Here is a 22,671-nt window from a genome sequence, read left to right as displayed (position 1 = left end):
TGCTAGCAGTGGCAATGCTGAATCAAAGAGGCAGTAGAGAGATGAGCTGTAGAGATGACCAGGAGATCAACACTACTATGGGGGCAGAAGCAGCAATAATAACAGCAAACAGGGCACCTACAAAATGCTAGGTACTTATTGAAGCATGCTATCCAGTTATATCCTTTAACAGTCATACAATCCATTGACTTTACATAAGTCACAAAAAGACTAAGAAACTTGCCTAAATCACACCACTATTAAGTAATGAATCTAGAGTTTGAGTACAGGCAGATAGGCTCCAGAGCCCACAACTAACTCCTATAATATGCTGCCCCTCATCAGGAGGAAAAATTTATCTTACCACATTTTTCCCTTTTCCAAATTCAAAATTGCCATGCAGCCCTTGCCCCTTATGAAGTGAAATGAAAGGAAGAAATAAGGACCCAAGTGTAAAGCATATGAATATAAATATATTGTCAATTTTTTAAAAAATGTGCAGTATAATACATTAAATTGCTACAACTTGTATAATATAAGGGAAATGCTTATTCAAGAAAAATTATTAGGTACATGTTTGTTTTTAAAAGCATAATAGGCACAAGTTTATAAAATATTTCTGCAAGTTTTATGGATAATTGTAAACTATGACAGGAACAGAGGACACTGAAGGAAACCTATTTTGCACTGCATTCTTTTTCAGCTTTTTATCTTAATATAGAATAGCTCAGATTTAGCAAATAAAAATACATGATGCCTAGTTAAATCTGAGTTTCAGATAAATGATTTTTTTTAGTGAATAATCTATACAGTACTTGGAAGATAGTTATATTAAAAAAACTAATTTTGTTATTTATTTGAAATACTTTGGTTTGTTATTGTTGTTGTTGTTGTGTTGATTTGGGGAATTGCACAGGATGCTCTACCACTGGACTATAACCCCCAACCCTTTTTATTTTTATGTAGAGACAGGGTCTTTCTAAGTTGCCAAGGCTGGCCTCAGAATTTGTGACCCTCCTCCCTCAGCCTCCCAAGTAGCTGGGACTACAGGTGTGTACCACAATGTCCAGCTTTAATTCACCTTTAATTGGGCATTTGTTAATATGGCAAGTCTACTATATATGTATTTGCTTAGAAATTTTAAATTTAAGACAACATTTTAATTTAAGGCCCGAGAGCTTCCTGTCAAAATATAATGACAACATTACCAAATCCTTAATAAATCTAAAGATTCTACCTGTGACCATATGATTACCCAACAACTGGTTGATAACATCAGTTTCAGCAGGGGAGAGAAATCAAACTGAGTATTTGCTTTTATTGATGAAAAGAAACAGAGTAATTGCCTAATCATTTTTAATTTCCAACAAGTTGTACTGGTAACATGGAGACACAGCTTTTATGTAGAAAAGAATCAGTGTTTCAAACAACACAAATCTGTCCAAAGCAGATTTCATGGCAACGAACAAATGAAATATGTTTTGTGCTAAAAATAACTCTATGAAGAGAAACTGCCCCAAATGCATACAATTTTCTAAACAATTCTGACTGAATAAGGAACACAAAATTTAAAAAGCTTGTTGTGATGGTTTGTAGCTTGTCAAAGTTGTTCAGCATCTGTTATTGGCTTAAATTTAGCGTTTGTCTCATTTATAGCAGCCTCAGCACTACTGAAGTTAGACAAAAGCAAGATTGTAGCTGTTTACAGGTAGTTTGTTATCAATTCAGTTGGTAATGATAGCAACATTACACCTTCAGTCATAATTTCGACTTTGGATAACACTACTGAACTATTGCTCTGAAAGGAAAGAAACGTCACAGTATCCACCAATATCATGTTGTCATCAGCAGAAAATATCAGCCTTTTCTTAGCATCTGTTCTTTTTAACTTTGCTTTCATTCTTATAGGCTTTGATCAGAAAAAGTATTCCTGAGCACAATTTTTATTTTCAAGTTGTCATTTCTAAATATTTCCAAATGCCTAAAGTAAGAATAAAATTTATTAATTCAATTTTGTTCCCCAAAAATCAAAGAAAATCAACTATCAAGGAAACTTCACTTATCAACATACTTCATATATAGATATTCTTTTTCACTGATATTCTTATCCTCCATTTATGAAGCCATATACTTGTCTAAAGTAAAAAGTCTGAGGGGTTTATTGGGTTAGAAGAGAACTCAAATTCTGTTATTAACCCATTCAATATACACACAAGGTGTCCACATGATGGGCATGCTATCAGGTGGCAGAATTAGAGAAATGAGGACTCAGTCTGGGAACCCAATATAAGTGAATGGAAGACAAAGTAGTAAGAGGACTATTAAAATACAGAAACACAAAAAGGGGACCCAAATGCCACACTGAGGAGTCAGGGAAAACTTCCTGAAGGCCTAAAGAACAGGCAGGAGTTAAGACAGAAGTTGTGAGAAGTACCTCCTGAGCACTGCAAAATTTGTTATACCTGGATTGGTATGAGTGAGAAAAGGGAAAGGAAGAGGTAACAAGGCTGGCACATTTCCTCCTTTGATTTGGAAACTCCACTTCCAATAAAAATATGAGATCTTACTAGCAAAGACTTTTTTTTTTTTTTTTTTTTTTTTTTTTTGGTACCAGTGACTGAACTCAGGGGCACTGGACCACTGAGCCACATCCCAGCCTGATTTTGTATTTTATTTAGAGACAAGGTCTCACTGAGTTGCTGAGTGCCTTGTCCTTGCTGAGGCTGGCTTTGAACTTGCGATTCTCCTGTCTCAGCCTCCTGAGCCACTGGGATTACAGGTGTGCGCCACCTCGCCGGGCTGGAAAGACAATTTTAATAAGAGCACTGAGGTAATTAAGAATCGTAATTGGGAAACAGTTATATCAGAAAAACAAGGCATGTAAAGTTACAGCTGTGAGTGAATAAAATACCATGAAGTATTCAGTTTTAGTAAGAGCACGAGAAAAGCCACAAGCTGTAACCAAACAAAGAATAAGTCCAGTGTCCAAAAACATGGGATCAGAGAGTTCATTACATAAATGAACCCACAGTTCTGTCACCAATATTCACAAATAATGAAAATACTTCTGGCTAAAAAAAAAAACTACACTTATAGAAAATCAAAATGCTCTTACTCCAAACACCACTATAAAAATAAGCCAAATGTGCATATTAAAAATTTAAGGTACCATTAAAATAACAGAAATTATAAAGACTCTATATAATTGATATACCAGGTGGAAAAAAAGATGAAACAAAAAAAAATACTCAAGAAAACTAAAAAAGATTGAGAATAAAGAAAAAAGCAAAAGCACAGTCAACAAGAAACACAAATAAAAGAGTTAAAATAAATCTAGATATCTATATTTACTATAACTATGAAAATATTAGAGTTACTAAAGAATGGATTTGTAATCCAGATTTTGAAGATAAAATTGAGATTTGAGAATAAGTATAGTTTGATACAACTCATCTAAATTTTAAATGTATACATAATAATATGTTACATAGAAATACACATATTTGCTTTCATCATATTTAAGGATGGCTTAAAAGCCCACTTTCTGAAATCACAGCAATAGTTACTTTCAGAGATACAAGGACTAGCTTCAAAACATGTCAAAGGGGGAATTTAGCTTCCTCTATTTTTTTAAGAAAGCAATATATTCATGTTTTAAAGTATATTCATAAAAAGTAAGCGGGTTAAAATATTTATTGACCAAGTGGTGCAATATCTGCAATTTACTTCAAAAAAATGGAAATGGACAGCGAAATGGCTTAGAGTAAAGAAGAAACAAAGCTGACCATGAACTGAAGGTTATTAAAAATGAAGAATAGATACCAGATTACTGCACTCTTCTGCTTGCCTTTATGTACATTTGAAAATTTTCATTTAAAAAAATTTAAAAACTAAGCTATTGGCAGTAAATACATGAAAATGTTATCAATATCTGCTGTGGGAGAGGACAAAAATTAGAGGTGAACATTTTTTTTTCTTTAAAATTCACAATATTTTTAAAAATCCTCCCTGCCATCTTTCCTTATCAAAAAAATATTTCACTGCAAACTACTAAATTACTCAGGAAATTTCTTAACCTTGGTAAATGGTCCCAAATAAATAATTTCTTCAAGCTAGATTACTTAATTCCAGCAAAAAAAAGGAAATATGAAAATATTTCCTCAAAAATTAGTATCTAACGAAGAATCATTTTCAGTTTTAATTTACTTTGATTTTCTGGTGGCTACTCTGCTTCTAGTTTTATCGAGCTTTTTAGGTATGAGACTTAGAAGCAGATGCTTATGGCCTTTGCCAACTCCATGTCAGAGAGCAGCCAGGCAAAAAATGGTCAACAACTGTTGATGTTCTGTTTTGGGATATATACATAATCTAAACCAAAACTGCACCTTCAGGAATGATGAGTAAACCCAAGAGTAGAGAACTATAAATCTGTTTCAATTAAAAGAGATTCATGTTATCTTTCATGTATATTCAAGAGGCAATTCAATATAATCAACAGTCATAATACCTGTAAGATAATACTAAAATAAGGAGATGTGACATATTAATACACCATTATATAAACATAAATAAATCACAATCAATATTTTGACCAGGAATCCATAAAATTTAAAGAAGTTTGATGAAAATAGTATTATCTCAATTCTGTTGTCAGGACTTTTGTAATGGGAGAAAAAATCCTATCTAAAAAGAAAACACATAGGATATAGAAATTAAAACATTTTACAAGTAGGCAAACTTACACAACAAATGTATCTATACTAACAAACCTACTCATTAAATTTGCTTTGGTTTTGAAAATTACTTTTTTTTTTAAAGATGCCTAGCCTAAGGTGAAATGTTCTTTGTTCCTTCAAAAGTATATTTGTTCTTTCCTTAATTGCGATTATCAAAAACACATTGATACTAGTTTTATAAAGACATTTTATCAGTTCATGTTCACTTCCAAAATTATACACTTAAATTATTTTTGTGATTTTTCTGAGTTAAGTTCCTTATGTGTTGCTTATACTCAACTGCAAGGTCAATTTGAGTTGAAAGGAATCTCAAACATGTAGCTCACAGCTACACAAGTTAGACCTCACTGAGGCTGGATTCCATAAATCAGTGGTATGTCTGAGATTAGAACCTCAGGCTACTGCTATTACTAAACTATAACTTCTCATTATAAAAAATATATTAGATAATCAATTCTATTTATAGCCCATTGTATCATATTTATGTCCTTCACCCTCCAATTGTTTAAAGAGTCCATAATTGTTTTAAGAGTCCAAAATATACATTAAAACTATGGATTCCACACCTTTTCACTGGGCCCCCATTTTCACATATTTTCCATCCATAAAGTTCTCTTAGAAGATTCCAAAGGGCAAAGTGCCCTCCCTTCAAATTGTTAACTCCCACCAATCATAGTGATTCAGGGAAAAGATTTACATGCTTCTGATAAAGAAGATTTAGTCTCTTCTGTGTTCTCACTCCCTAAACTCAAAAGGAATTTAGGTTGTTGGGCAGTTCGCCCCTATTTGCTACCACATTTTCAGTGCTAAGGGCCAAGATGCAACATACCAAGCATATTTCTTGGACAGAACCAGGCACAGGGATTCCTCCAAGGGCTGCACTTCTAGGTGAACAACATGCCAATGCCAGATTGCAGAGGCAGCCAGCTTCCCGAAAAGTACTCACTCTAGCCACAATATTTTTTTTTTTGGGGGGGGGGGGGAGTGACCTAAAACATGCAGAAGAATTAACTTTGTGGCAAAGAATTCTCAGGTGTAATTCCTACACTGGCAACAAATTCTCCAGAGAAATTATTTCAGGCTCCTGCCTTTTGCCTGCCTGCAATGAGGCAATTCCCTAGTGAAGCCTGGGCAGACTGTGTCCTTGGTGCTTCTAAAAAGCAAAGACTACTCAAAGCTTCTCCACAGGACCCAGAAACTGGCAACTGGTCTATGTTTGAACTTAACTGTAATAAGAGGGAACAGACGGTAACGAGATGTCTATTATTTCTCAACTGCCCACTCAGGGAAGGATTTTCAGTTAAGGAGATCTTAATGACAATATTTAGACAGAACAATAACTGGCACTGTCATTTATAACCAAGTGATTCCTCAGTGGAAAGCCCTAAAGGTTGGTGAGTAGAGACAAACTTTCCAATACCCATAAAGCTGTGGAAAGAGGAGGTGGGAGAGTTGACCAGAATATTAACAATGCTGTTTCAACTTACCACCTTATCCAACAACCTCAGGTTTACACTATTTTCCAAAGGTCATTTTCTATCTTTCCTTTTTTATTCTTTTTTTTTTTTCTTGAGAAGGGGTATGGGGGGGGTAGGTACAGAAGATTAAATCTAGGGGTGTTTTACCACTAAGCTACATCCCTGGTCCTTTTTTTATTTTGAGCCAGGGTCTCACTAAGTTGCTGAAGCTGGTCTAGAACTTGGGATCCTTCTGCCTCAGCCTCCTGGTCACTGGGATTACAGGCAGGCACTACCAGGCCTGGCTCCCTCTAACTCTTTAAGTAACTGTACTTCCACCATTTCCATATTATTGTTCCAAATTATTTCTTCCATTCTGGAAACTTTCCTATAAAAATTATGAAGAGTATCATCTATCATATGAGCTACTTAGTTATTACTGAGCTATAAGTATTATACATAATTAGATATTTTTGTCCTTCCCCATCAATCATGCATTCAAAATTCAGTTTGCGGCTTCCATAATTTCCCTTTGCTGAGTTTGGATATAAATAAAGACAAAGTTTACAAACTTTACTCAAGAAATAGCTGTCTCAAATTTCTGATCAGAAGTCCTCTGGGACAGACACTGGAGTAGTACTTAATGTGGCTGTTTTTCCTCTCCTGTAACTGGGCTTGTGGTAACTAGTGACTTGCAAGCCCTCTTGGTTGAGTTCCAGCTCTGTGCAGAAAAGCACCCTGCAGGTATTATGAAGGGCTTGTGAGTGATCACTCTTGCTCTGAGGCTATTCTTCACAATACTTTTCATGGAGCAATTCAGAACCTTCAAATACACTTGGCAGAAGAAATTTTGGAATTATCAATGCTTAATGTTGAAACATATAAGAAAATTTTGTGCATTTTAATGATTCCCAAACACATAACTTGTTAACACCAGATTTTACGAATATGTAAATAGAGGATCAAAGAGATAACTTTATCAAGATCATCTAACTCAGATCATTTATTAAGCAATCATATTTCTATAGGCTTTTGGGGGTTTTTTTTGTTTGTTTGTTTTGTTTTGTTTGTATAAGGGATTGAACCCAGAGGCATTTAACTACTGAGCCATGTCCACAGCCCTTTATTTTGTGACAGGGCCACACTAAGTTGCTGAGGCTGGCTTTGAACTTCGATCTTCCTGCCTCAGCCTCTGGAGCCGCTAAGATAACAGATATGCGCCATCGCACCCAGCCTCTATAGCTATTTTTGTATGATGTACTGAAAAGTCTATATATACTGAAATGCTGCAGGAGGATTTGAGAACCAAGAGTGAAAAGAGGAAAGAAGGAAATAAGAATGGAGGATTGAAAGTTACTCAATCAGATTGGATATCTATTCTGACTGGATTCCTTAAGTAACAAACTTGTCAATTTTTCATAGTGTTTTGCTGATTTAAAAAAGCAACTTTATTCCTCAGATACAAATCTGCCACCTAATACTCCCTTGGAGATGCAGAACTTTCCAAATATGTTTTTTATCATTGGAATGTCTAAAAGGTAGGCTTGGTTATAACCTACAAATTGAAGCAACAATCTGTTATTTGGGGCTTTCAAAAAATGCTATTCACTAACAACCAGTAATAAAACTGCATTTAAGAATTAGTTGCTTTTACATCTACTATAATAATGATTCTTCCTAAGGACAAAATATTTTCCACAAGTGAAAGTTTTAACTTCAAAATTGGGATCATTTTTACTGTTTGAAATGAACTACTTATAAAATAGTTTTCATATACCCTGTTTTCTTATGCAGAACATGCGTTTTTATACATATGCATTTTGATACTCCCACTTTCAGATAAGAAAACTGAGGCTCAGAAAGATAGTGTTTTCCTTTACATACATGATGGTTGTAAGTAAAAGTAACTTTTAAATCCAACCCAAGATGGAACAGCATCAAAGGCAAGTCCCTCTGCACCAAATCACAGTTTTTGGATCTAATAATAATAATGCAGGAAAGAAAACAGCTATTTACCTCCAGATTATGTACCTCAAGGCACCTGTGCTTTCACAGTTCCCAAGTTACTTTATAAAGTTCTTTTGAAGAAACACTGTGATTTCACTAGTTGTGATATCATAGGTAAGTTGCTTAACTCCTCTGAGCTGCCCTTTCCTTTGTAAAGTGGGCAGTAACAACAACTTATGCAAAATGCCTGGAAGTAATAAGCACATAAAAGCTATTATTATTATTCTATATCTTATTTACTATCTAAATACCTGTTTATTTTGCTGTTTCTGTTAGCAATTTATGCCGGCTTATTTAATCAGTGACTACTTAATACAAATCAAAATTCATCATTTCTGGGATAGCAATTACATTACAAACTATACTACATTTTACCTATGCAGTGCAGTTTTATAACACCTTTTCTATAAATGAAAACCTCTTTTGACAAATAAGGGTTTCTACCTGTTCTTTACCTGTCCAAACTCCTTCAAAGGAGCAGAAATGAACCAGACAATTGCAAACTATAGTTTAGTCAAAGTACTGACACTTTGTATAAGTTATCTACTAAAGAAAACAGATGGAAAGAGATTGGGTGTTTTGTTTTGGGTTGGGGAGTTAGGTTATTTTTTGTTTGTTTGTTTGATACTGGGGATTGAATACAAGGGCACTTAACAACTAAGTTACATCTACAGCCCTTTTTATTTTTTATTTTGAGACTAGGTCTTGCTAAGTTGCTTAGGGCCTCCCTAAATTGCTTAGGACTGCCCTAAATTGCTGAGGCTGGCTTTGAACTGTGAGCCTCCTGCCTCAGCCTTCTGTGTCTCTGAGATTACAAGCATGTAGCACCATACCTGGCAAAACTGGTTTGATATATGGCAAGACACGGATAAATAGGGGAGGAAAGAAAGAAGAGATGAGGGGAGAAAGCCAAAAGAAAGAACAGATACAAAGATGAAGTTGCATGGAGAAGACAAAAGAAGCCCTCAGAAAATTCCTTAGCATTCACCAGACCAATAGGAGGTAGAGGTAGGTACTGACTGAGGTTATGGTTTCAGATTTGCAGGAGAAACTCAATATTTCCTCCACCAAAGTAAAATTGGATCTCAAAGGAAGAATGTAATTTATTTTCTTTATCACATCAAGTAGTAAATCAAGTCATTAAATCTGAGTAAATTTCCTTGTACTGAGTTGTCAACAGTATTAGCATCAGTTGGCTAACTGGCATTGTTTCCTAATTTTTAGAAAATCAATAGCAAAAAAGTAAAACTATGGAAACAGATATCGATATATTTTACAGATACTGATATATACAGGTACTGATATATGTACAGATAATGATATGTTTTACATACCTTGAAAAATCTATTGCATTATTTCAGCAAGTCATAACTGACCACTTACATTTTCCTAAACGTAAGTCACAGGGAGTTTAGCATGAAGACACAGAGTCCTTCTATTCATCTTCAAATAAATACTTTATATTTGTGTATGTTTGTGTGTGGCATGCGCACACGCAAATGCACACAGTGCTGAGGATAGAACACAGTACCTCATGTATAACAGGTGACCATTCTACCACTAAGCTACACCCCCGGTCCCCAAATAAACATTTTCATATCTAATTTTATGTCATAAATTGTTACTTAAGAAGAACATCCAAATTCTATAAATTTCAAGCTCCCCAAAATCTACCTCTATCACCAAAGCTTACGGCAAAAAAGAACGAAGACAGGTACCTAACTTCTCAGCTCAACTGAATGAAAACGGTTAACACTGAAACGTGCTAGAACCCAATAGCATCAACAGGAGTCAGGAAGAATTTGAAAAGATCTGACACATGACCCTCATCTTGAAGGATGCATACAACAGATGAGTATGAGTGAAAGCCAGAAGAGGGAAAGGCATTTCTTGCTAAGGGAAGGGTTATCTGTTAAGGTTAGGAAACCATAAGGAACCCAGAGAATTAAATGACAGTGGGGCTGCAATTCTGAGTGAAGTAATGAAAGAAGCTAGGAAAGCAATACTTCCATGACCTGCCTGGGACCTTACCCACAGGCTTACTAGAGTATACAGACATTGGGGAGAAGCATTGGGAGGATTTGAAATTTTATTTTCTGTAAGAATTCTGGCAATAGTGTAAATAACACAACAGAGAGAAAGGGGAAAAAAAATGGCACCACAACCAGATGTTAAACTGTTAACAAAATGCCCAAGAGAAAAAACAAGGAGAGCCTAGATTAAGACAATGGCAAGCAAAAGAGAGGAGATGCAGGCAAGACAGGTGCATTCATTAGAGGGAACCAAAAGGACTTAATGACTGCTAGATGAGTGCTTGGGGCCAGGGGAAGCAGTGAGTGAGTGACAGCAACAGAAGCTAACTCTTCATGTTTTTAATCTTGGGCACTGGAAATACTGTGTCATTGTTTGTTGAAAGAACAACAGTAGGAAGAAAAATGTCACATCTTTTTAGAGAAAGAGGTGAAATGTGTTCCTTTTGGACACATTACGTTTGAAATATGCTTCTATTAAACAGAAAATAAGAGAATTTAAATTACAAGAAGATAAGCATTTTTATTTTGTTCTTTACCTGTTCTCTTGTTGATATATATCTTCAGCATCAAAAATAGTAGCTGTCCCAAAGTAGGTACTCAATAACTACATACTGAAAGAATGAATCAGTTACACATGTGCATCTAAGCAGTCAGGCCCTGAAGAATCATGGGTCTCTAAATTGTTGCTGAAGATAAAGGAGGTCAGTCAAGAAGGCAGGGTTTAAAAAAAGAGGGAGAACTGAGATTAGAACTCCAAGAAACATGGATATTTAAAAATATAATGTGACATACAAAAATTATCTTGGTGGCAAAAATATGTTAGAAATAATAGAATTCCTTCATGCTTGATCATACTGAACTAGGTACAATACTCATGAAAGTCCTCACTACAGTCAAATATCAGGCAAATCATAATGTTACTATTTATTTAGCTAAGTCAGTGTCATTTGATATAACTTTGGTTCCTATATCTATTCAAAACAAATTACCAAAATATAACCTTAATAAAGGTCAAGTTAAATCTAAGGGAAGATCAAAATACCTAAATAATATTCAATAGTTTGTGAGGTAAATTTAAAAATTCCCATGGAATCAAAAACATCCCCGAGGGGCTGGGGATGTGGCTCAAGCGGTAGCGCGCTCGCCTGGCATGCGTGCGGCCCGGGTTCGATCCTCAGCACCACATACCAACAAAGATGTTGTGTCCGCCGAGAACTAAAAAAAAATAATAAATATTAAAAAATTCTCTCTCTCTCTCTCTCTCTCCTCTTTCACTCTCTCTTTAAAAAAAAAAAAAAAAAAAAAAAAAACATCCCCGACAAGCTCCAAAACCTAATGAAGTCTACATATTTTAGAACAGACTAATCTAAAAATAATAATAATAAAATAAAGCAAAATTTGCTATGAGCTTCTCTTTTTCACTTCCACACTAAACTAAAATTTACCTACAGATCTTTGTTAATTGAATATGCATACACCCAAGAAGAAAATAAAATTCTCCACAATAAGAGCAGTGTTTTTCGTAATCTATAATATAGACTTGCTAGAGAAAAACCTGTATTCCTCTGATAGCAAAGAGATGTTACTGTCTAAATCTGCTGATAAGCCTGTCAGTCAGTGGTAACCTACATTGACTGAGAATACTCTTGTGGAAAATCAGCAAGGGATGTCAATGTATATCTTGCTGGCAAGATTCCAAGTAATTCAGATAAGGGAAATTGCATAAGGAAATACAAATTAATATGAACTTGAATGTGAACCTTAGCCATATAAGATAAATAAGCATAGACCAATTCAATCCCCTAATTACTAATTCATAGGTAATGTAACAAGGTACCCTATTTAGCTAGCATATGTAATTCTGTGGGACTCACTCCGGTCATCTCAGGACAACTTCGGTATTCTGTCTCTGAAAAGAGTTCAAAAGGTCTCAATCTCTTTCTATAAACAGGTCTGTTTCCTTCTTAATTGATCTACTATTTAACTATACTCATTAACAGTATTTCACTGTGGTACTCACAAGGACTAAATGTTTTTAAGATCATAACCAACTTTTGCTTCTGTAACAACAGAGGACACATATGCTTCAAATTGTGTTCTGTAGTTGCTGTTTGCAACAATTTCAATTAAGTGATCAGAAAGGACCTCAAAGCCTAAATGTTCCAGTCACCATAACATGCTTTCACAATACAATGAAGACATCTCTTTTCTTGATTGCTCTGTCCCTAAGGCTTAGATATTTGATCCACATTGTGTTGACCAGTACATATGTGGCCATCAAGCGACACAAATATTTCTTAAGCATTGGAAATGTGGCTAATTCTAAATGAGGTGAGCCTATGTGTAAAATACACAACTGATTTTAAAGCTATTCTCTCAAATAAAGGAAAGTAAAATTCCTCATTAATTTTTGTATTGATTACCTATTGAAATGATGACATTTTGGAGAAACTATTGACTTCAACTACCGCTTTTTTTTTTCATTTTCTGTAGTGAACAGAAATTTTTAAATTAAACACGTGGCTCACAGAATTTTTTTACTGGTCACAGTAATCTAGAATGAGTTAGACTTCCAGATCATCCCCCTCCAACTCAGTATATTCAATAATCTCAGGTGGAATATACAGAATAGCAATTATTTGTATAATCCTGGCACCCAATTTCTTTGCTATTCAATTCACTATATGACTGTAATATAAATTTGTCAAAAGGCATGACAGACAAATCTAAAAAAAAAGTATTAAGAACTACTAAAAATATGCAAGTAGGTAAAGAGAATTTGGCATACAGTGAAAATATAGCACTGGGTTCAAAACGAAATATGTGCTGGACTTAGACCCTTCAGAAGGTAAGATATAAAAGCTTATCCAAAGCCTTAATAGTCACTGATCTTGTATTATTTGATTTTACTTAATCACCTGATATCATTAAATATTTTAAATTCTTTTATTATAAAATTCCAGTTGTATATTTAAAACAATTGGTTACACACTTTGAAACTTCAAGTGACATTCAATAAGGATACTTAAATCCTATGCTTATCCAAAAGGGGCTAACTGTAGGAAGACTGATAAACACTATCAAACACAGAAGTCAGTTAAAAGTGAAGGAGATCAGCACATGCCACCCCAAAATACACCATTCTGACATAAGGATTTCTTTGAACTGAAAATAACTGGCAAAAAGATGACACGAGGATTTTCTGCCCTCCTTTCTGTCCAAAAATAAGGCGAAAAGTTCCCTCTGTTAATATGATATATATTTCTATCAGTAAAGATGTTTCCCTCTCCTTTATGAGTAAGAAGACAACAACTCTTATTATGAAAATAGTATATAAGCCACCAGGTCAAACAACTTCTTTGGGTGTTCACTTGTTTGTGTATAGCCCTCTGGATGTAAAATTAAAAACATGAATTAAAGTTGTATGCCTTTTTCTTTTACTCTGTCATTTGTCAGTTTAATTCACAGAACTCAATTAGAGAATGTAAGATAAAGTTTTTCACCTGACAAAACCGAGAATGAATATACTATGAGACAATGGAAAAAGTTCCATTATTTAAAGTTCTAGGGAATGAAAATTAATCTGCAGTGACAGAAAGCAGATCAATAGTTACTCAGGACATAAGTAGATAAGGGAGCTAGGAAAGCATAAAAAAGGCACATAAGGTAACTCAAGTATGACAGATATGGACACTCTTGATTGAGCGGATGTTCCACATGAGCCAAAATTCAACAAATTATACAATTTTCACATATACAGTTTAGTGTATGTCAATTATAAATAATACTGCAAGAAAATAAATAGAACCTGTTCCCTCACTGAAAAGAGTGAAGCCAGAACATATTGAGTTTAACACCCAATAGATGCTCACTAAACTTAACTTTAAATTACAAAACAGACCTAAAAATACTTTGAGATTTAGCCTAATCCAATATACATTCAACAAATTATACCAGAATAAAGAAGCACCAATGTTATACTTTTCCAAATGGCAGAGAACAACAATATTCTATATTCTCTGAAAAATTGTAAACATGGCAGGGAAGGGAAAGGGGTCAGGCAACCCTCCATTGAACTCCACCGTTGAGGCCCCTCCAATCCTAACATGTTGTTCTGAATGTTGTTCAGAAGCAGAATTCATGCCTGATTTCAACTAAAATGAAATAGCCTTGGGAAACATGGTGTGGAGGAGAGTAATACCTAAGCTTCATGAATTTTAGTAATGTCTTAGACAAAGTAGGACCTATTAAGGGGTCTGCTATGACCAAATGTTTGTGACCCCTCCCCCACAAAAAAAAATCCATGTTGAAATCCTAACTTCCAAGCTGATGGTATTAGAAAATGGGGTCTTTGGGAGGTAAGCAGGTCCTCAAGGTTGAGGCCTCATGAGTGAGATCACTGCTTTGTAAAAGAGAATTCATCAAAGCCACTCTCAACAACTTTGGAAGGCCCTAAGCAATTTAGTGAGACCCTGTCTCAAAACTTAAAAAAAAAAAAAAAAATTGTTTAAATTGCTGGGGATATATCTCAGTGGTTAAGTGCTCCTGGGCTTAATCCACAGTTAACAAAAACAACAACAAAGCCCTCACAGAACTGTCTCGCCCCTTCTACCACGTGAGGACACAGCAAGAAGTACCACATAAGAACCACAAAAATGTGGCCTTCACCAGACAGGGAATCTGCCTACACCTTGTCAATTTTCCAACTCCCAGAATTGTAAGAAATAAATTTCAGTTGTTTATAAGCTACCCAAACTACAGTATTTTGTTCTAATGGCCCCAAAGGACAGACAGGATCCTAGCAAATTAGAAGCGAAACTATGCATACCTTATACAACAGAAAGGATTTCTGAAATTGTAGCATCATTTTTAACCTTAATGATTCTGTCATCATGGTTTTGTTAGGTTAGTGATATGCTATGAGCACAGAATAACAGGTTACCATATCCATTTTCTACAGCCAGTTCCCTGAAAGAAGGCTTGCAGGGGCTATCTCATTAAGTAATAATAAAGTTATTCTGAAATTAATGGCTGTTTAGCATTTAATTTTAAGCAGAGATGGTAGTTTTTAAATTTATTTCTACTTAGTGTCTTGTGTGCCACATGGCACTTTATTATACCTCAAGAGTCAAGATACCTTGGTGCAAAAAAATGCTATTAGTGTCAGTTCAAACTGTACAGTTGTTTAATAATCCCAGGTCACTTTATCCTCACTGAATAAAAAAGCAATCAGTAAAATCTACTGTTGAACAGCTCTACCTATTGACTGCTTACATCAAAATAATTTACACATCCTCATTCCCAAAATATATGGAGATTTTTTTGGAAGCAGCATCTGGGTGACAGAATTAGAGGAAATATTTTGTGTCTGTCTTCCTTATACTTGTCTATCTTTCATATGTTTAAAATATGCTAGTTTTATCATCAAAGAATTACTAAAAAGAAACAATTATCTTACATATTTTATCATCAATGTGGTTTTAAAATGTAAACAATAGAGTAAATGGTAAATTATCCCATACCTACTCCAACTACTGACATTAAACCACCAACACAACCTAAATAGGTTTTTAAGATTTGTGTGTTTAGTTGATGTTTCTGTTTTTCATCTTTCTTACAAATGTTTCCTTTCTCACTTTTCCATCATGCATTTATTTACAGCATGGCAGATCTGGAGGTAAAATGTTTTATAAGAAAACTAACAAGGACTGTTGTTTTTAGAGATACAAATGAAACTAAAAAGATGATAATACAAGAATTCCCTAAACAAGAAAATTCAACTGCCACCGGCAGACAGGAAGAAAAAAAGAAAGCAAGAATTTTAGTTTCCTTTTATTTATTTTTTTTTAATTCAGCCACCATTGGAGGAACAGCTTTAACATTTTCCCAATTCATCAAATATAATTTAAACACCTTAAAAGTTTTTGTTATTTTCTATGATATAAACTGCCTTTTGAATCTTATATGTTTCCAAAAAAGTGAATAAATTTCCGGGGCTGTGGGGGTATACCAAATATTAGGACCACAAATCAATGCTCTGTCCACTAAAAGGAAGGGCCACAGAGGCACAATTTCCCAGGAGACACCTAGATAAAGAAAACAAGTAGCTCAAGCCAAAGATACAATATCTTTTTCCTCAAATAGAAGTTTCCCTTTCTTTCCAAGCATCAAATTACCACAATACTGTTTAGACTGCCATAATAGCCTTCTCCCTGGTCGCCCTCCCTTACCCTGAGCCAGTCCTTTCTTCGGGGTGTAGCCAGTTTACAGCCTTGTTCTCTTTAGGAACTTTGCTGCCAGTCAGTTGTGTGTCTACTAAATCCCCCCAAACTCATGAAGTCCTAATCCCCAATACCTCAAAATGTGACTACATTGGAAGCAGGGTCTTTAAATAAGTACTAAGGTTAAATGAGGTCCTTGGGGTGGTTCCTAATCCAATATGACTAATAAGAACAGATTAAGCCCCACACATACACAAAAGAAAGTCCATGTGAAGACACGGAGAGAGACAGACATTCACAAGCCAATGAGAGAGGCTCCGGAGGAACCAATTCTTGGTTTAGATTTCCAGCCCCAGAATTGTAAGGAAACAAATTTGTTGTTTCAGCCATCTACCTACTCTATGGTAGCTCTAACAGATTTTGGTACCAGGAAATAGTGTTGTACCAAGAAATGGGGTGCTGTTATAACAAATACCTAGAAAAATGTGAAAATTGCTTTGGAACTGGGCAACGGAAGCTGTTAAGAGTTTTTAGGGGCATCCTAGCAAAGGGGTAGATTTTCTTGAAATGACTATTGGCAGAAATAGGGATATTAAAGGTATTCCACAGAACTAAGAAACACTGGAATGGGCAAATCCAAAAGGATAAAAACAAAACTCAGTCTATACCTCATAGCTGTTTATCAATTGTCCTTTCCCAGCCAAATTTCCTCCCTTGGCACAAACCTTCATTTCCACTATAGAAAGATCCAAATGAAAATCTACTCCAATTCCTGCTGCCTACCTACTTCCCCACCTCTTTCCCAATACCATAACCACTTCTCAATGCAAAAACTAGATGTAAGCTGTACTTCATACAAAAAACAAAAACAACAACAAAAAGAAATAAAATAAAAACCTTCACTTTCCCACTCTCATTTGAAGACACAAGTCCCTTTTGTTTCATAAGAACCTCAATGAGGCCAGCTAGCAACCCTATGTTGAACTACTTAGAATCTTTGTAACTTTTGTTCATGTAAAACCTTTTTATTCTTTCTCATTTGTCTATTTTTCAAAGACAGTAAATTTCCAGAGCAGTATCTTATATTCTGTGTTCTCCACAGTACCTAATCCAATGCTACATACCTCCTAATCCATTTATTATTGCATACTAAACAAATAATTACCTCATTCCTTCTCTGGAAATATTTCACAGGAAGGGAACAGATTCTTAGGACTGATTATCCAAAGTGATTTTTTTTCACCTTATTCATTTCCCCATCCAAGGAATGCCACTAAAACTATTTAATTGCAACACTGTGGTTTTACCATACTAAACATCATTTCCCAACTATATGTAAATGCTCTCCAATGCACAATACTAATTTATAAGAGAAAATAACATTTCTTGTTATAAGTATGAAGTTGATAATATATGAAACAATTTAAACTATCAAATGAAATTCTACTTCAAGACAGATATCTTTTAAAAGCACATGTAACTGGGGAATATATCATTATTCACCTACACCATTAAGCAATCTTAAATTCACTAGGAAGTCATCTGCTTCTTCACTTTGAAGTACAAGATCTCTACTGTTTGCTGTAACATACTGTATTTGAGTACATCCAGTTCAATATCCAATGAATGGAGCTGCCCTACAACTCAACAATCACATTCAACAGGTAAAAACTTCCAAGCCCCTAGAACCATCACCTTGTTAGTTATCGGATAAACTGTCATCTTATCCCTATGATAAGATTTGGGATGTAATGTAGAGGAAATATGGATTTCTAACTCAGGATAGTTTCCTCCAAGCCATTCTTTGTTCTTAATGAGCTTCTAAAATCTCTTAATCTTAATCCAAGACAATGGGTCCACTTCTTCCACATATGTAAATCAGAGCTTCCCCACCCAATCAGCTACAGGCTGGAAGTGTCAATCAGGGTTAAGTCAATGCAAAATTAAATGTCAAAATTAAATGTCAAATGTCTCACCTATATTTAAAAGGCATGTGAAATACACAGACACCCTTAAAAACCTACCAGAGTCAAATCTGTGATAGAAATGATAAAAGAAAGAAGGAGTGAAGTAAAGGGAGAACGAAAACCAGAAGTAAGTGAGGGGAGGTGAAAAGAAATACAGAAAGAAGTCAAGGAGAAAAAGGAACAAATATAAGAGATATGGTACACATATGATCTATTAGTAAAATGTTAAGAATCATTAGTTTTTGTTTATTTTAGCAAATGAAGCAGAGAGGAGAACTAGAGAAGAGTTGAGGGGTACCCCCAAACTATGTGACACTCAAGGGCACAGATGCATTAATCCAGAGTTCTGGATTATATTTGAAGTTCAAGGCAAGAAACGTCTCTATGTTAAGAGTTAATTGTTTATTTGCTTAATTTAGGGTAGCACTGGGGTGGGATCCGAGGGCTACATCTCCACTGAGTTATATTCCCAGCGCTTTTTTATTTTATTTTATTTTTTAATTCTGAATTGCCAAGGTTGGCCTTGAACTTGCAATCCCACTGTCTAGACTTCACCAGTCACTGGGAGTATGGCCTGCACCATCTTACTGCGCGCCTGGCTTGGTTAGTTTTAAATGCAACTATTTACCTAAATTCTATCAGACATTAAAGCATATCTTACACAAATTTAAATGACTCGACCCTCACAAAAAGTTATTGAATCACCTACAATCACATTCAACAGGTAAAAACTTCCAAGCCCCTAGAACCATCACCTTGTTAGTTATCGGATAAACTGTCATTTATAAAAGGCAACCTAAATGAAGAAAATCCACGGAAACACTAAGAGGATGTTTACAGCACAGCTGTCTATCAATGCAGGATGAGGCGGGATCTGGTTACTTTCCAGATTCTTCCCCTCCGGACATAAAAGAACAGGGACAGGTTTTTTTTTTTTTTTCCTCCGAGGCTGGTGAAGTCATGGTCCTCTTATCTGATGAAACACAGGAAACACTATAGCCTCCACCCGCAACCGCCTCCGCACAAAGGCACTCAGGGTCTTCCCTATCAGTGCAACCTCCGCTGTCGCGCCTGCGGAGAAGGAACGCGATGTCCGACACCCCCTATTTGTCTGAAATCCCCAGCGTAGTGGCTGCCTTCTCCCGGCCCCACCTCCTCCCCACTACTCCAGCTTGAATTTCCATGTGATCCCCGGGAAGAATACCTCGGCCTTTGTGCCCCTGCAAAGAATGCAAGCAAAAATCTACACCATCACCACCCCATACACAAGCACAACTCCCTGCAACACAAAGCGTCTCCCAGGCAGTGCTTCCCTAGGAACATCCAGCATCTCAGGGCCGCGAAACTGAAGACAATGAACCCCCTAAGCACAGAGGCCAGTCAACGAGTAAAAAGAGGCGGGGGCAGGGGGAGAAAGCCCCCAGAAACGGGAACAGCAGATGAAAGGGCAAGGGCGCCACTGAGAGTCGGGAGGAGCGAGTACAAATTAGTGGCTCGCCTCGGGGACCCCCACTGCCAAGGCTAGAGACAACAGTACCAGAGCATTACCCCACCCCTTACTCCCACCCAGCAAAACCTGGCACTGCGTAACTGGGGGGGTGGGGAGCGGGGGGGTCGTCCAGCTCCCGGCGCCGACACGCAGCGGAAAGCAACAGGCTCCCACACCCCGGAGGGCCCGGCCCGCGCTCCAGGCCCCGGGGTTCCCCCTTCTTGGCACCACTACTATACCTCTCCAGGCGAGGGGAAGAAAAAAACTTTTAAACCATTTAGAGTAAGAGCAAAAAGGGGGCGGGTAGGGGTGGGGGAGTGGAGAAGCAAAGGAAACTTCCAGACTCCATCGCTTTAGGAAGCCAGAAGACCGCGGCTCCACCGAGAGGTCGGGCCGCGCCGGGTGGAGCAAGCGCACCGGGCCAGCCGCCGCCGCGCGCCGAGCCCTTAGCGCCGCGCACTTTCCCGGCCGGAGCGCGCGCAGGACGCGGGGGCGCGCTCCGGCCTCCGGGCCCGGGCCAGGCGCCGCTTACCCGGCTCGCAGCGGCCGCCCTGGGCGGGGACGCGGTAGGGGCGGAGGGCTGGAGAACTGGGGTCGCCAGGGACTAGAGGAGCCTTGCCTCGCCTCGCCCACGCTGCTCTCTCCTCTTCTGAAGTAACGGCGCGGCGAGCAGCTTCGGGGAGAAACGCGCACAGACACTCACGCGTGACCGAGAAACTTAATCTGGCCCGGCCGGCAGCCGGCGGACCGACGCCAGCCTCGCGCTCTGTCGCTCCCCCTCCCCCAGCGCGCGCCGCACTTGCGCCGACCGGGGCTGCGGTGGAGGCGGTGGCGGCGGGGCCCGGGCTGCCGGAGAGCGGTGACGCCTGCGACCCGCGGGGCGGCGGGCGCGCCTTGGCCAATCAGGGGGCTCAGCCTTTCCTGCCGGTCCTGGGTTTTAAACCAACTCCGGGGCCTTTGGTCTGGGGTACCCGTGACAGAAAGGTTGTCAGATAAAATACCCGGCGCTCCAATAAATGTGAATTTCAGATTTAAAAAAAAAAAAAAGATTTTCTTTAGTACAAGTATACCATGCAACATTTGGGACATATTTATACTAAAAAAATAAACTGTTCATTGTTTATCAAAAATTCACATTTAACGGGAGTCCTTTTTTGTTTGCTCGTTTACTGAATTTAACAACGTATTTGTACTGGTGGCCTCTGGTAACTAGTCTTTCAGGTTTTTATTGTTGTGGACTGACTGTGGATGCCTTCTGCATGAGTAGTATATTGAGATATAGGATGGTGAGAAACAGGATTGAGGACAGTAGTCACACTTTGTGAATAACTTCTAGCACATCAGTATGCATTCTTAGTTTGATGATCCAATTAAAAGACAGAAACAGAAAATGTTAAGAAATGTTCAGAATCGCATAGTACCAGGAAGAATAGACTTTCATTTCTATGTTGTGCCATTTAAAATTGTTTTTCTGATATCTTCATTTTTTGTGTCCCACAAATTTTTTTTCTGTTCAAGAAAGTTACTGTTTTTCATGACATGTATCTAATATTAGAATATACAATCAAAAGATACTCAGAAGCCCAAGAATGTCTTTCAACTTGAGTAAAAGTATTATTCTTTCTTGGCAGACTTGTAATTTTGTTTTGGCTACTAAAAAAATCAATTTGCATGTTTGCAACATTCATCAGATATTTAAAGAGAATGACAGTTTATAAAATATACAGCGCTTCAGAGCTTATAAATGGATATTTTGAGCAAGCTGCAAAAATACATAAATTACTTGCTGCTGGGAGTGGAGTACAGAGTTAGCTGCTTGCCCTGGGTGGAGATAGTGCATCAGCCCAAGGTCCCTTATATTTTCACAAACATGAATCAGTGTAGAGTTGCCCACCAGGGAAACGAAAACTCTTGACTGAATTTCTTCAAAGTCCTTGGAATTTCATCACCTATGGATCCCTTGAAAATGTAGTTAGTGAGAATAACTATCTTTTTCCCTTATATCTTCAACACATCTCAATCTTTCCATCATCATTCTCAAGTCTCCCCACCTTAGAAGGAAACAGGTGGACTGGACCCTCCTTCACAGCTCATCTCTCTCCACCCTTTTCACTCTCCCTTCACAGCTAAATTTCTCAAATTTATCAACTAAGGAGATCCTGTTTTCCTTTATCATCACTGCACTGATGGGGCTCTTGCTATGGATGCTGATGGCCTTCTGCTACCTAAATCTAATGGATATATTTCTTTTCTCATATTCCTTGACCTCTCAAACTTTCACAGCTGTTTAACATCCTCCTTTTGGAGTCCCTACCTCTACACCTCCCTACCCTACCCCACTTCTACTTTTGTTCACTCAAACTTTTTTTGGTTTTGCTTCTTCCTCTTAGGGACAGATATGTAGGCCTTGATAGTTATAACAAATATCTTTTGAAATTTTTATATAATACATCAACATGTAAACACATTGCTGGGGCTCCTGCCAAGCAAGAGAAGGATCTAGAATATGAAGTTTCATTAGTTTCCATGTAGATCTGCCTTCATTATCAGTCAATTTTTCTGTCTTCTTTGCCAGTTTACCTCCTCTCTCCAAACTTTAAATGCTGAAATTCCTCAAGACACAATTATGAATGCACTTCTGTTTTAAGTGCTCTATCTAAATTAAGTGTCACTTCCAGTTTACCATCTAAAGGCCAAAGATTTCTTTTTGTGTGTGTGCATGTGTGGTACCGGGATTTGAACTTGGCATTCAACTACTGAGCCTCATCCCCAGCTCTATTTT

At 37.2% G+C, this 22,671-nt stretch overlaps 1 protein-coding gene across 1 annotated transcript in view; it reads right to left on the bottom strand.

Annotated features, from left to right (window-relative positions):
• MPDZ (multiple PDZ domain crumbs cell polarity complex component) overlaps nt 1–20,746 on the bottom strand; it is a 151,868-nt gene extending 131,122 nt beyond the window's left edge. The window contains exon 1 of the mRNA XM_081281986.1: nt 20,422–20,746. The gene's annotated coding sequence lies outside the window, so the exon portion shown is untranslated. The remainder of the gene's footprint in view (nt 1–20,421) is intronic.
• Between the last annotated feature and the right edge of the window lie 1,925 nt (nt 20,747–22,671).

Source organism: Spermophilus citellus, assembly GCF_964194105.1.
Source record: "Spermophilus citellus genome assembly, chromosome: 2".
Taxonomy (NCBI): domain Eukaryota; kingdom Metazoa; phylum Chordata; class Mammalia; order Rodentia; family Sciuridae; genus Spermophilus; species Spermophilus citellus.
The sequence above is the reverse complement of the archived record's forward strand: the minus strand, read 5'-3'. Positions and strand labels throughout refer to the sequence as shown.